The sequence below is a fragment of the Pollicipes pollicipes genome, unplaced genomic scaffold, assembly GCF_011947565.3.
Source record: "Pollicipes pollicipes isolate AB1234 unplaced genomic scaffold, Ppol_2.1 Scaffold_7261;HRSCAF=8764_pilon_pilon_pilon, whole genome shotgun sequence".
In the NCBI taxonomy this organism is placed as follows: Eukaryota; Metazoa; Arthropoda; class Thecostraca; order Pollicipedomorpha; family Pollicipedidae; genus Pollicipes; species Pollicipes pollicipes.
In genome coordinates, this window is record NW_023597054.1 from 59,045,048 (window position 1) to 59,059,771 (window position 14,724).

Consider the following 14,724-nt stretch of genomic DNA (forward strand, 5'->3'; position numbering starts at 1 on the left):
ATTTATGAAAATATAGAGCAAAGGCTTTGGTACTAGAGCTTAGCGTACAGCTTGCCGCTCAAGATCTCCGTTCGCCAGTGGTAGTGCTGGTGCCCGTGGTGATAGCCACAGTAAAAAAATTCTGCCGTGCAACCTGCGATCACGTGGTGTGATTTGAAAACTCGTTGGCGGATGGCAGCAAAATCACCAAAGTCAGTGGAGAAAGGCTTGCGAACAGTCGCTCGTCTTTCTTGTACTTGTTATCGTCAATGTACACTTACAGGTGTGATCCAGTACTATTCTATTCAACACGTTCGTCGAAATATTTTGTAAACATTTGCACCGTGCCTTGTCAAATATTGAACAGTGTATATTTGTTTGGAAAAATATTGGATATGAAATAGGTGCAGGCTATTCATTTTTATAACCTTATTACGTTATCTTAGCAAAATCTTTTGCATATTTTTAAGGTCGCTTATAAACGAAGCTGCCCATTATCAGCTGGAAGAATCTCGGTGTCCGCCATTGTTGTTGTTGCTAACCGAGATAACTGCGACGTTTTCGTTGGGCGATGTAACGGACAGTTGTATCGCATCGTATTGCATAAATAGGCGTCCCTGCCAAAGTCTGGAGTACTTTCTATTCGACTTGAGACTTTTATTGAGCTTTTGGTGGGCATTTCTCCTCGATTTACTCAAATTTGGGAGACGTTACATGGCCCTGACCGAAACTCAACTAGTCCGGCAATTCGGAGGGCAGTATTGCCTAATACACGTTTGAATAGTTTGGTGGTCGTCTTGCTTTTCCAAGAAAAGCACCAAATTTTGTTGTTGGCGTGTGATGTGCTCTAGTGTATGCTGCTAAAGAGCACCAGAATGGCTTCGAGCTCTCAAGCGGATGGTGAAAGTGCCCAAGTAGGGCAGTGCTCTGCAAGCATACCAAATGGTGACAGTGTCTTAGATAGTAATAAGAACTATGTAAATGACCAGAGCAAGTTTATCTCAGGTGTGGTAGAAGGTGAGTTTATAGTCTATTGGGGTTTTCATGCCTTTCCTCAGAAAAATTACCTGATTTGCTCATATGCAAGCAGTTTACCCAATAATTGTGTAGGCATGCATCTGCAAAGGGACCTTCCAGTTAGTTATGACCTTATATTTTTGAAGATACAAGACTGCAGCTCTGTCTACTATTGATGTCAAAAGCAAATGTACTACGAGATGAGGTGATAGCTATTTTATTACAATTAAAGATATGTGCAGTGTGTTCAATCACTTCAAAATAAGGAACAGTATCATGCTTTTGCATTGGTCAGGGTGTACTTTCCTACCTAATGGTAGAAAAATCATTGTACACCATTTGTCGTATTTAAGGTGGGACATATCGTAAATAATCACAAAACAGGTAGATTCATGATCTTACCTTCAAATTTTTTATAATTATGGTGGCGAGCTCCCAAGCGCCGCACACACACAGCAGCCATGACACCGGCGCCATTACTGTGCGTTAATCAGCACCAAGAATCATAAAAATGTACCCAGCCAAGGTAACAAGAATCCATGAAATTTGATCCTAGCACCTACACATGGCATGGAACGTGGACGCCAATGGGACGCTGGGTTGAAGGGGATATAGGGTGGGGAGGTTAGGTGAATTGTGGTGGGGGGGGGGGGGGTACACCCAGAGCCTCAAATTTGAATAAGTTAATTTTATATTATATTTCTGACAAAAAAGTATGATATGCCATTGAATGAGTAATGTTACTGTAGAAAAGTAGCTCAAGATGTATATGATGAGGAATGGTGCAGGTAACTTAGCCATACCAATTTGTAAGGTCAGAGTTTTTGGTTCTTTGCAAAAGTGTTAGGCTTCATGAAACTTGTTCTTAAGCAGTTAGATTGGATCATTCCACAAATTTTTCTTTTATACCAACTGAAAGTCTGCTTTTTCATAGTTCAGTCCAATTTATCCTTCCTGTTTTATAGGTAAGTCTAATTTGCCCTTCCTGATTCATAATTGATGACCCTGTATTGTCTTAGAAAAGACAGTGAGCAGCCTTCAGGGGAAGCCATTCACTAACTCCTCCTGAATTGTTGTGTAATTTTCTAATGCCTGACTTGAGGATGACAGCATTCAGACCGATCTAGCATTGGTTTGTGATGTGTGGAAACTGCTGGGAGTGCTGATTGATCCTATCCTAGTACATTTAGCAGACTTGCTTGTGGTGTCCCTGGTTGCTGTGTTTAGTTTTTTTGTGCTCAGGTTGTGTCAAGCCATGTCATATATTTTCTCTCTTGGTGGTCTCTGCTTTTCTTTTCTGCTTTTGCAATGCATTATCAGTGCTAGGTGAAGTTAACAAAATTCTGACTTGCTTGTCTATTCTTTGTCAGTTATTCTTACACACATGGTGAACATGCTCATGGGCTTACCATTCATGTCTTATTGACGTTGCATGACACCTTTCTAATGGTGGCATTATCAACAGGTTTCTATGGCCGACCATGGACAGCTGAACAAAGGAAGGAGCTTTTTGGAAAGTGAGTATGAGAATTATTTGTTGGTACTGACTTGAAATTTTTGATATTGTATATATATATATATATATATATATATATATATATATATATATATGTGTGTGTATATATATTATATCAGAGCAGATTAGTCATAGAATGAGCTGTGCTTTTTCTGTAATGCTGGGTCTTGAGATTAATGTATTCTAGGTGGTAATTTGGTGTCAAATGACAATAGATTGGTGATAATGGTGTGTTGCTGTGTTTAAACACGTCATGCTTCATTATCTTTGCAACTATCATTGTGATATATTATTATGTCAACTGATCAGACCCAAAACATTGTTGTATCAAATTCACACTTAACATAAAACAAAGATCCCCACTTTGCCCATCACTCCAATATTCAGTTTACCAAGGGCCTAATGGCAGCTCTGTTTACACAGGATGAAGCGCTGGGGCATGACGTCGTACCTGTACGCGCCCAAGGACGATTACAAGCACCGGGCCTACTGGCGGGAGATGTACACGGTAGAGGAAGCCGAGCACTTAACGTCGCTGATCCGCACAGCCCACCAGCACGGCGTCACATTCATCTATGGCCTTTCGCCCGGCATGGACATCACATACTCTAGTCAAAAGGAGATGGCCGCGCTAAAGCGCAAGCTGGACCAGGTGCGTGCCCATGCCGGCCCAAGAGGCGGGGCCGCGGGATGTGGGAGCGGTAGCTGGTGGACCAGGTTGTGTGAGGTGTTGCAAGACTGGTTGGGTATCATGTGACTGGTCATGGGTATAGCTGGAGGTGGAAGATAGCACATAGCCATACAAGATAGGTGGAGGTGTGAGCTATAAGGCTGTATGTAGGCATATTGGAAGAAGCTCTTCACACAAGGAAGAATGGTCTTGAGCTGTTATGAATATATTATCAGAATATTTGACATTTTAAGGCAGTTTTCGTGGTCACCGATGTCGTAATGGTAGTGTTGTCTGTGATCATGAACACTGCCTTGCAAGTACCCTCATTTAACTTGTATCTCCAGGGATGTTGAAAGACTGTTTTTTCAGCATAAGTACTCATAATGTTGGAAGAAGCATCCAGTAATGGCAAAATATTTGCAAAAAGGGTTAAACAACATCAGTAACATTTTTCTGTCGAGACTGTGTGTGCACCACAATGTGTATCTTTGGAAGTGCTGAAGAAGAATGTGCTGTTTGAAGAACCACTGGCTGTTGGTGTGTAGCAACAACTGTTTGTTCCAGGTCTCTCAGTTTGGTTGTGTTGCCTTTGCACTACTCTTCGATGATATCGACCCCGAGATGCGCGAAGACGACAAGCAGGTCTTTCAGTCCTTTGCACATGCTCAGGTAAGTGCATGCAATTTGCCATCATCAAGTACATCCACTGCTTAAGTCACACAGTCATCTGGCCTGACTTGACTTATCCTGGCAAACATATTCCCAGGACCATACAGAATGACAACCTGCTACAATTATCTGCTTGGGTGGGTTTCATGAGGAAGCTGGCGATGCTTCAGGCGATTGCGGAGTGGCACAATCGGCAGACATACCTGATGCGGCAGCAGTGTCAGCCTGCCGCTCGAGGTTACCCCTGCCCAGTGGCATATAGCCGGGTGTGGTGCTGCGGGTGGTGCGGCTCCAGCGGGGGACTGGGACCCAGCCCGACCGTCACCGGCCGCCGCCGCCGCCGCCGCAGGTGACCGTCACCAACGAGATGAACGACCACCTGAGCCGGCCGCAGTTCCTGTTCTGCCCGACCCAGTACTGCGCCACGCGCGCCATCCCCACAGTCACCGGCTCCGAGTACCTGCGCACCATCGGCAGCAAGCTGGCGCCCAACATCGACATCATGTGGACCGGTGAGTGGCGCGCCGGCCGCCGCGGCTCGACGGCCGGCCGCACGCTGGACATGGCGGCGGCGGCAGCGTGTGGTGCCCGGGGATGATGGCTGGTGCGGGGCGGGGGTGGCGCAGACTGCTGCTGTGGTGGGGGGCGGGGCAGACCAACGATCCGTGCGGGACATTGGTTAAGCAATAATTTGATCTCTGTTGCCGTGTTACTTCTCGGAGTCCCGGGGCACTGGGCCTTCAGACTGGCGGCGCCCGTGGCTGGCCGGCGCGACCGGCTGGTCGGGCTGGCCTGTAGAGCTGACAAACTACGCCATGGTTTGAGTGGTGTGACGCCTGGTTCTCCGTGCAATGAGCATGACTCGGCTGTCTGGTTGGCCGCCACCGACACCCATCCGACGGCATGCTCTGCGCCTCAGGTCCGAAGGTGGTGTCGAAGGTGCTCTCGGTCGAGTCGATAGAGGAGCTGCGCGAGGTGCTGAAGCGGCCCGCCCGTCATCTGGGACAACCTGCACGCCAACGACTACGACCAGAAGCGACTCTACCTGGGGCCGTACTCGGGCAGGTGCGAGCCGCCGCCGCCGCCGCCGCCGGCTGGGAAGCCTCGCCGGCCAGCGTGCCGGTGACGTGCCAGCTTTTGTCTTTGTGCCGTTTTCAAATTTCTCGTATTCAATTGTAGTTGCATAGTGGACAAAGATGTTTGTTATTTGTCCTAATAAGTTGGTAATTGGCATGCTTAGGTTTTCCCTCTCCCCAGCAATCACCATCTTATTTTTGATAATCCACATTTTACAGAGTGGAATGCGCGTGAAAGGAATGACGAATGTCTTAAAATGTGCTTGATTGGTTAACGTGGTCAAGTATTGTTGTCTTATGTTGGTTTGGCGCGGATGCAATTTGGAGTCGTATCGGCCACCTGCGGTCCGATGCCGCCGCCTCTCAACGAGGGTGCGTCGTTCATACACGTACACGTTCATACATCCACCGTGCCCGAATGAGCCCCATGCCCCCAACGTGCCCCTCCAGCGGGCGCGATCCGCACGGAGCCGCACATGTACCCATGCCACGTGTGTAGCACTCACGCCCCGCCACCAGGCCGGTGGAGCTGCGGTCCCGGCTGCGCGGCGTACTGACCAACCCCAACTGCGAGTACGGCGTCAACTACGTGGCGATCCGGACGCTGGCGCACTGGGCGCAGTGTCGGCGGGACGGGGAGCCGCCGCGGCCGCCCAGTGAGTGGCCGGGGCGCGGCCTCCCATCTCCAGCCGGGCTCTGCTGAACAGGGGCCGAGTGCTGCCGGCTCACTGGCTGATAGGGCAGGATCATATGTGTTCTGGAAGAGTACTGTTGGCAATGTCGGCTGTGTTCTGCGTGGAATGTGTGCGGCAGTGTGTTTGCAGTTTTAAAACGTGGTAAAAGTTTGTCGCGAATGCTAGTCCTTAGTCAATGTGGGTAACAGCCACCTCGTCTGTCCGACGGTCGGCGTCCGCCACTGGCTGCGCGGCGCCCGCGCTGCGGTGTTGTCCGGTGTGTGGCGGCTGACGGCTGACACTGCGGCGGCAGACGACCCTCTGTCGGCCGACATCCGGCTGGAGACGGAGTCTGAGGAGGGGGCCGAGCCGCACCAGGTGCCACCCGACGTCTACCACCCGCGCCACGCGCTACGCATGGCGCTGCGCGAGTGGCTGCCCGAGTTCAACAAGGCGCGCACGGCGCACGGTGCGCTACAGCAGCGCGTGCTGACGATCACGCCCGGCGCGCTGGAGGGACCAGGTGCGGCAGGCGGACAGCGGTGTGGTGCGGCAGGTTCGCCTATCAAGGGGGGTGGCAATCACGGCCAGGTGACGCGCAGTTTAGCAGCAACGCTCGCAGTACGCTTTTCCCCGAGGTGTCGAAGATTGGTGTGTCGTGTGTGTGGAACTGAACACTCGTAAACTGAAAGTATGTAGTACAAACTAGTAGACGTGTGAGGCCGGGGCGGCGCGCGCGCCAGCGGTGCCGGCGGCGCTGGCGTGTGACTGAAGTGTGCGCGGTCCGCCGCAGCGCCGGTGCCCATCCCCGGGATCAACACGTGCATGGCCACCACGTCGACGGTGACGACGGACACCACGTCCGTGCCGGCCGGCACTGTCAAGCAGCTGCAGGCCATCGCCGAGGCGCAGATTATCAAGGTGAGGCGCGGCCGGCCGCTGGCCGGTCAGAGGAGCAGGCGGGTGAGACCCCGCGCTTGTGATGGGCGCGGCCGGTGCGCTCGCGCCGCGGGGGTGTTGAGGCGCCGGCTGCGGCTAGGTGGCTGGTCGGCGGACGGCGGGGCTGGCCGAACCTGAGCTGTACCCTCAGGTGACGCCAGACGCCTGGTGCGGCGGGCTGCTGTTCAGTGTGGGGACACCACTGACCTGACCTGACCTGGCATGACGTGTCGGCAGGCGGAGGAGGTGGTTGGCGTAACGGGGCCCGTACTCAACTCGCTGGCGGACGCCGAGAAGATCGTGGTGCCGAGCACGCCCGGCGAGCTGGCCGAGCAGCCGGCTGAGCCGGGGCCGCCCTGCGAGCCCATGGAGTGCAACAGCGCGCCTGCCGACGCCGCCGACAAGGTGGGGCAGCCGGCGCTGATGGCCAGACCCTCAGGCGGTCGGGCCAGCGAGGAGCGACGGCGCGGGGCGAACTCTGCGCCCGAGCGACCTCGGACGAACGTTGTGGACAGTGAGGGCGTGAGGGCGAGGCAAGGTGTGAGGGAGGAAGCGGTCCCAGTGCTCCCCATGATTCGATTTACTTCAGATAAACTGAGGACAGCACGTGTATGAACCCTTGCAGTACATGCTTCATTTAAATGCACATTAAAAGAATGAGTTTCGGGATTTGGTGGGTGTTAGTATTTAAATGTTGATCCGCCTACTTGGAATTCTTAGCTTCGGTGCAGATTTGGCGGTGCCGATGTGCTGGCTCAGCGGCCGCTGTCGGCCGTTCTCGTTTTGCTGATATGCCTCCCCCGCGGACGATGGTTCACCATAGTGTGTGAGAAGTGTAAGAGTACCCTATTTGCATTGTATTTGCTGGTTCCAATGCACTGTTATGCAGCGCATGCAATGGTAGTTTATTGGTGAGCCCCATTCCCATGAGGTGTCGTGTTATCGATCATAATGGTTGTTCAGCCTAGCTAGAGCAGCAGGCTTCTCTGTCTTCTCATCATCGCCTCCGCCCGCACCGGGTCAGCGACGAAATCTGCTGTCCTGACCTCCCTGCTGCGGCAGGTGGAGCAGACGACGGTGTCTGCTGTCCTGGCCTCCCCGCTCTGGCAGGTGGAGCCGGCGGCAGTGTCTGCTCTCCTGACCTCCCCGCTCTGGCAGGTGGAGCCGGCGGCGGAGGCGGCGCCCGGCGAGCCGATGGCCGTGGAGTCAGGGCCGACGCGGCCGCCCGACATGCAGCTGGAGCCAGGCCCGGACGGCGCCGCAGCGCCCGCCGACGACTCCCCCGCCAGCGCCACCATGTCCGTCGAGGAGGAGGAGGAGGTGAGCTGACCGGTGCTGGTCGGGTGAGGGAATGGAAGGAAATTGTGCAGGTATTTTCGTCGGCAGCAACGGGTACATGAGGCGTCTGCGGACGGCGAGGGGGGAGGGCGGCAGGCGTAGTTTTGTAACGGACGTGCCGTTAGGATATCGGCTTGGACTTAAAGATAATGGAGAGCCGCAGACCCTTATCTTCCTGCTAGTGGTCTGCCGCGAGTGCAGCGATGTTGCGGCCGCGCATGTCGAGCCGGCGCCGACGCCGTCCGCCGCACGTGCCCGCAGGACTTGACTGAGGACGACCTGATGGTGATGTCGGACCTCTTCTACCTGCCGTTCGAGCATGGTGCGGCCGGCCCTCCGGCTTCTCAAGGACTTCCAGTGGCTCAAGTCCAACTGCAGCCTGGTGGTGCCTACGCCAGGAAGGGCAAGATCGACGAGTCCCTACCGCCAGAGGTGGGTGGCAGGCGCCCACCTACGCGCGACGGGCCCAGGCACAGTCGCTCGCGGGGTGATGGCGGTCCTTGCACCATGAAATTTGTGCACATGGGTACACTTTAGAAGTCTGCCAGTTTGCTCAATCTCAAACGTGGGTACTGTACTTACTGAGCTGGTTTGACGGGCGGCCCATTTAGGATGATGGTGCTCATTAGGGTCTTGCTTACTTCGCGTTTGTGGCCCTTTGTGGTCTTGCTTACTCCCCGCCCAGAGGCGCCGTTTGTGGCCCTGTGGTGCCGCGCACCACAGGGACACAGGCGCGGCCGTGCTGCGCTTGTGCGCGTGTGATGGTTGGCGGCTGAGTGGGAGGAGCGGACGGCCGCTGTCAGGTCCGCCGCGCCCCGTCAGGCGCGTGAGTGGTACGACCGGGCGGCCGCCTTCGACGCCATGGCCAAGCGGGTGAAGCGGCTTCTGAAGCGACTGTTCCTCTGCGAGAACCGCTCGCTGCTCTACGACCTGTACCCGTACATCTGGGACATGGAGTCGGTTGCTGTCGCAGGCTGAACGGCTACGTCCGGTGGCTGGGTGAGTGCGGGGGCGGGCCAGAGCCGGCGGTGCCCGGCTTAGACGCCGCCCCGGCGCCGCGGCCGAGCCGACCGGACGCACCGGCCGGCGGCGTGCCGTTAGACCGAGCTACCGCAGGCCGCTACCACCGCCGCCGCCGCTGCCCGCTCGCCTCGGCCGCGGGGCGCGGGCCGCTTGGCAGCTGCCCCGCCGCCCGGGAAGGGAAGTCAGAGCCAGATTCGGCTGGCGCTGCTCCGTGCGTCGAGTAATGCCGTCGCCTTGGACGCCAGATGTGTTAGCCGGCACGGCCGCTGAGTCCGGAGTGTGGTTAAAGTTGCTGGTGGCCTGCTGCCGGCCCGCATCTCTCTCCGTTCGGAGGACCGAACTCTCCCGCCGCCGGGGTTGACTTTTGGGGGGCTGCCTCCGTCTCTCCCCGTGCTGCCGACTGCTGTCACACTGGCGAGCGTTTGCTGGTGCACTACGGAACCCGGCGTTGGGTCGCGTTTCGATGTCGAGTACGCTAGCGGGACGTTCGTTGGGAGCTGGAGTCATTGAGTCGGTCTGAAGCTGGCTGTTTGCTGTTTTTTCGCATTTGGGCTGGTCACGCAAGCACGGAGAGAGGCAAGGCAGTCTGCCACAACTCAAACCCGGCCCTAGTTTCTTTTCACAGCGCCGCTCCGCGGCTCTTCTGTGACGCCGCTCGGTCGGCCGTCGCGAGCTCACCGCCTGCGCGCGCGCCGCGCCCTAACGTAGGCCAGAGTTGCTGCGCGCGCCGCGCCGTCGGCCGCCCGGGCCGCCGACCGAGCGGCGTCCGGGGACCAGGTTTGTTGGCCGGCCAGGCGATCTCGTGTTTTGCATCCGGCGGCGACCGGCCGGGCCCGCGCAGCGTCTAACGGTACAGCCCGGTGCGCCCCGGCGGCGGCACCGCTGCCTGTCCGGCCGCTGAGGCGCGGCGCCGCACCAGCTGGACAGACAGACAGACAGGCGGACAGACCCATGTAGCGGCCCCTTGGCGACTGCGGGCGCCGGCCGCCGCCGCCGGCCCATGCAAAACCCGGGAACGCCGGTGCGCGGCCAGGAGACAGTGACTGGGTGCGAGAGAGATGCGGGCAGCAGCGGCGCGGGCCACGCTTGCCGCCGGCGCTGGAGGGAGGGGTAGACGGGACGGGGGGCGCACGGCGTTAACTGGTAACGTGCTCTCATCACCACACAGCTGGAGAGAGAGCGAGAGAGAGAGAGAGAGAGACAGAGGAGGCTGAGCGGAGCGCCGCACGCTGCTAACCGCCACATCTCTCTCTCTCTTCACAGCGATGGGTGTCGTGTGCGACCTGGCGTCCAGCCATGTCGAGGGAAACTATACATGTAGGTGGTATCGTCGGCCCGTACCGAGAGAGCAGAGAGCAGGAGCCAAGCAGGCTGCGCGCGCGCGCATGGCGAACGCGGCGCGGCGCGCCCGGCGCTCCGGCGCAGCGCGGCGGCGCGGGTCAAGCCGCCGGCAGTATGCGGCGGCCGTCTCTCAGGAGCGGCGTGTTAGCGGCCGCTCTGCCCGGGGTCGGGCGCCCCGCCCCCCACCCCAGGCCGCGCCCCGCCTGACGCCACTTCTTTCCACAGCCCGGCGTGACCATTACTCCTTTCAGCTGGATGCGTATCACCTCAGAATTTCAGGCGCTCGCGCGCGCCCGAGACGGCCGAGCTAAATTGGGCCGGCGCAGCGCGGCAGCCGGATGACCTTCGGTCGGGCCCGGGTTGGGTCAGCGGCCGTCCGGCGCTCGCGCGCGCGTCTGAACTTCTGAGCCGTCGCTGGTGCGGCATGTGGGCGCCAGGCGCCGGCGCGGCCGCGCTCGCCGGCCGGCCGCCGGGAAGGGGCCGGCGCCGTTCGGCGCGCCGCTGCGGTCGGCCGCCAGCGCGGCCGCGGCCGGGCGGCGCGGGTCGGGGCCCGGCCTGGGTGCGCGCTGCGCCCACCGCTAGGGCCGGCCGCGCGGCGCATCGCCGGCCGGCCCGCCGCGCGCTGCGCCCCCGTCCCCGCCGCTGTCGCCCGTCGCCCGCCGCCGCGCCCGGCGCCGCTCTGTACACAGCAGGCTAGTCCGGGTCCACGGCCACCAGCACGCGTCCAAAGTGTCACTGGGAAGGCAGTCAAAGCAGGTGTTGGTTACCGGTTCACGGCAGGTCCCAGTGAGTCATTCATGTCCTAATGGGCTGCGACATCTGTGTCCGGGTCTTTGTTGCTGTTGTTGATTTCTAGAACACACCAGACGCTGCTTCTGGGTAAGTGTGCGCAGCTTGGTCTGGTAATCTTACGAAATCTCCCTGTTTTGGTAACAGAATTGTCGCGCATTGCAGCAAACCATGCGGTCAATAGCGTAGGTTGTGGATGTGCTCCATACATCTCAGGGCAAATTGTATCAATCAAATACGTCTGTCTCGAGTTCATCCGCATAACGCGACGCGCAGAATGGGTTTCGAGCCCTGACGCCGGCCCGGACTAGCCTGTGTGCGTGCTCTGGTGACGGCCTCGCTGACCCGCGTCTGGCCGGCCAGGGTTCACCAGGGGATGGAAGGAGTCGTTGTCGGGCGACAACGAGCCCTGGATCTTCCGTGGCGGCCTCACGGGCGACCTCGAGGTACGTACCGCGTGGGACGCCGCTCCGCAGCGTCGCCGCTCGAGCGCGCACGTCTCTTCCTGATGCTCAACGCCTTTTAACGTGGCGCTGACGCACAGGAATGTCTTGGCCCAGTTGTGATGTCAGTGTCACTGTCCCCGCGCTCCCCTACAGACGGTGTCACGGTGAGGTGTTAACCTATCCACAGCACTCGTAGATATACAGACCGCCTTCCGTGTCGGTGCCGGCGCGGTGGTCGAGCGAGGAGGGCGGGCGGACCGGCGGCCGCCCAGCCGTGACCGTGACGCCGCCTCGCCCCACTGGCTTGTGACCGATTATGTGGCGCCGGCAGCGGCTGCTGCCGCTGGACAACGCCAGCGACCTGATGGCCAACAAGTCGCCGGAGCACCCGCTGACCAAGGTGTGCCTGGTGCGGCCGTACCGCGCCGCCGACGAGCAGGCGGTGCGCGCCGTCTGGCACCAGTGCAGTGGCGAACGCACCCCAGTTTCCAGCAGTACCCGGAGCTCAGCGCGGACAGGTGGGACGCGTCGGCTGGGCCGGCGGGGCACCGGGCCGGTCGGGTCGCGGCCTGTGCCGGGGGCAGTTACTGGCTAGTGGCTGCCGTGTCTGTTCATAATGTGCGTGCGTGCGTGCGTGCGTGCGCGCGTGTGTGCGTGCGTGTGGTGCGTGCGGTGCGTGCGTGCTTGCGCGCGCGCGTGTGTGCGTGGCGTGCGTGCGTGCGCGCGTGTATGTGTGTGTGTGCGTGTGGGAGAGCCGTCCGAGCCCGTCTTTCGTTCGCCGCTGTCGGCTGAGTCCGGCTGTCGCCGTCGGTGCCGGCGCCGGCGTCGCCCTGACGGCGCCCGGCGCGCCGCGCCAGGTGGGTGGCGCCGTTCCTGCTGCTGCAGCCGCAGCACTGCCTGGTGCTGGAGGACGACGACGAGACGGTGGTGGCGTTCGCCGCCGCCGCGCCCGACACGCCCGCCAGCTGCACCGCCAGCTGGCCGTCTCCTGGTTGGAGGAGATGCGGCTCAAGTATCCGATGCCAGACACGCCGCCCGCGCGCGCTCCCCAGCTCATGTGAGACGCGCGCCGGCCAGCCGCAGAGGGGCTCTGGCTGCGGGGAGCCAGCGCCAGACGTGGAGGCGCGCTGCTCTGTCTGGTTATGTAGCCGGGAGCGTGCGTGGCTTTTGAAGGGATGAGATCGCAGTGTAAAATGATGGTGTGGTTGTCTGGGGATTGGTCCAGCACCAGGTCGTGGGAGAAGCTTAGGTTTGTCAGGGGTCCACATTTGGTGCGTACTGTGCCAAGAACCAAGCAAAGTCGTGCAAATCGGTGTATTTCACTTTCAAGGTGTGCGGCATTGTTCTCGTCCCCTTCTCTGAGTTCGCCGCGGGTTGCGTGTGCGCTTTTGTGTAGCTGCGGTGTACCCTCCTGCCAGCGGCCGCCACTGTCTGGTTGTGTCGCGGGCGAACGCCGTGTGGTGCCGAGTCGCCCGGTGCTACGGACCTGACTGCACCCGGCCGGTGGCCTGGGCCGGCTGTGACCCGACGCGCCCGGCGCCGCAGAACTGCATCGCGGCGCTGCAGCGAGGACGCGCTGGAGCCGCCGGCCTGCTTGCTGGAGCGCTTCAAGGGCTGCATGCGGCTGGCCGTGCTCCCCAGCGTGGCCGACTCCAGTCTGGTGAAGCGCCTAGCGGCCTGCAGCATGGCCGTGCTGCGCACCTGCGGCTGCTTCGGGCGCATGTGCGCGTACCGGCAGACGACATGGCGGCCCGCGAGGCTCACCAAGGTCACCTTTACCCCGGTGGACTCCCTGGACGGCGGCGACTATGTCTTCTACGGACGGAACTTCTAGTGTAGCTGCCGGCCGCAGGGCGGCGTCACTCGCGCATCGCGTGTGCTCGTTATTTGTTGTGATATTCTGTTCGCATCTGACGGTGATGACGTAAGTGCTCCAGCCTGGCTCGGGTATTCAAATTGAATGCGCGACAGTCCAGAATATATAAGCCACATGGGGTAAAATAATGGAAGTGTTCTAACCACTATGTATTACCAGCCTTTCTGGGCCATTGGAGATCTGCTGGATGGCATGATGAGATCCCAGATGTGGGTGGCCTATCCATTTTTGTTCCTTTTTGTGTGGTAAATTGTATTCATCCCATTGTTTGGTGCTGAGCTGTGTCAGTACTGCACAATAGCGGTATTGTGAAAATTAAGACTGCAGACATTTTGCCCTGATTCTCTTGAGAGCAGGTTGGAATTGCCATACCATGACCAGCATGTTGCTTTTGTCAGTCATTTGTTTGAACTGCCAGTCAAAGCACATTAGTTTTTGTATGGTGCTTTGAAATGTAGCTTTTCAGGTCGGGTGGATCCTGTTCTCGTGTGAAGGGTGTCGTATTGGCCCAGACAGTGGAGCAAACAGTCTACCGATTCGGCAATACTCTGCAGAAACGGACCACCTCACTTTGTTATAACCTGATAGCCAAGTGTTGGAAATCACGAGCTATGAAATGATGAAAATGGATACCAAGCGCCCACTTGTGAGAACATGTCTTTGATAAATATACATGAAACATACCAGGGTTATTTGGCATTGATCTTGACAGGTCTCAGAAGCTACGCCTCGTCGAGAGAGTTGATCAAATCACTCCGCGGAGAGCGACTTTTGTCACGCATGGTGCAACCACGCCCTGGATGCTGCTGAGATCCATTTTTGCTCGTTACCAAAGCATATGGTTGGAGAAAGAATAGCGCAATCCGCTCAGGCGTTACCTCGACATGGATCGGCCCTGCCGATGGTCACGCCCATGAAGCCATGTACATGGACCCATAATGCCGCGCGGCAAGATGCGTTCCAGCGCTCCAGGACTGCGCAGTGAGGTTACGAATCGCAGAGAGCCGGCCATGTGTTAAGCGCGCGTGATGGGGTGGGTGTTCTGGTGGAGCGAGGCTGCGCAGCGTGGTGCGACCTCCCTCCAACGTGGTCTCAAATCACGTCATTCTTTTTTCGATGTATTTAGACCTCATCCGGGCATCCTCGGTTCCCTCCTACGAACAGCAGCATGCAGCGTCTTTTCCAAATGTTTAGCTCAATACGGACCAGAGGACGTTACCACTTTGGCGCGTGCCGCCGCACTTGGAGGGCGAGGGCCCAGGGTTCCGCTCTGCCGTACGAGGAGAGGGCAGAGGGGGAAATGGTCAAAATATGGTTAGAAATTTATGAAAGGCATATGATGCCCGGAGTGCGACTTCCTTTTCGGTT

At 58.2% G+C, this 14,724-nt stretch overlaps 1 pseudogene; it reads left to right on the plus strand.

The window, feature by feature from the left end:
• Positions 1-523: 523 nt before the first annotated feature.
• Positions 524-13,314, plus strand: LOC119111676 (protein O-GlcNAcase-like; annotated as a pseudogene).
• The last annotated feature ends 1,410 nt before the right edge of the window (positions 13,315-14,724 follow it).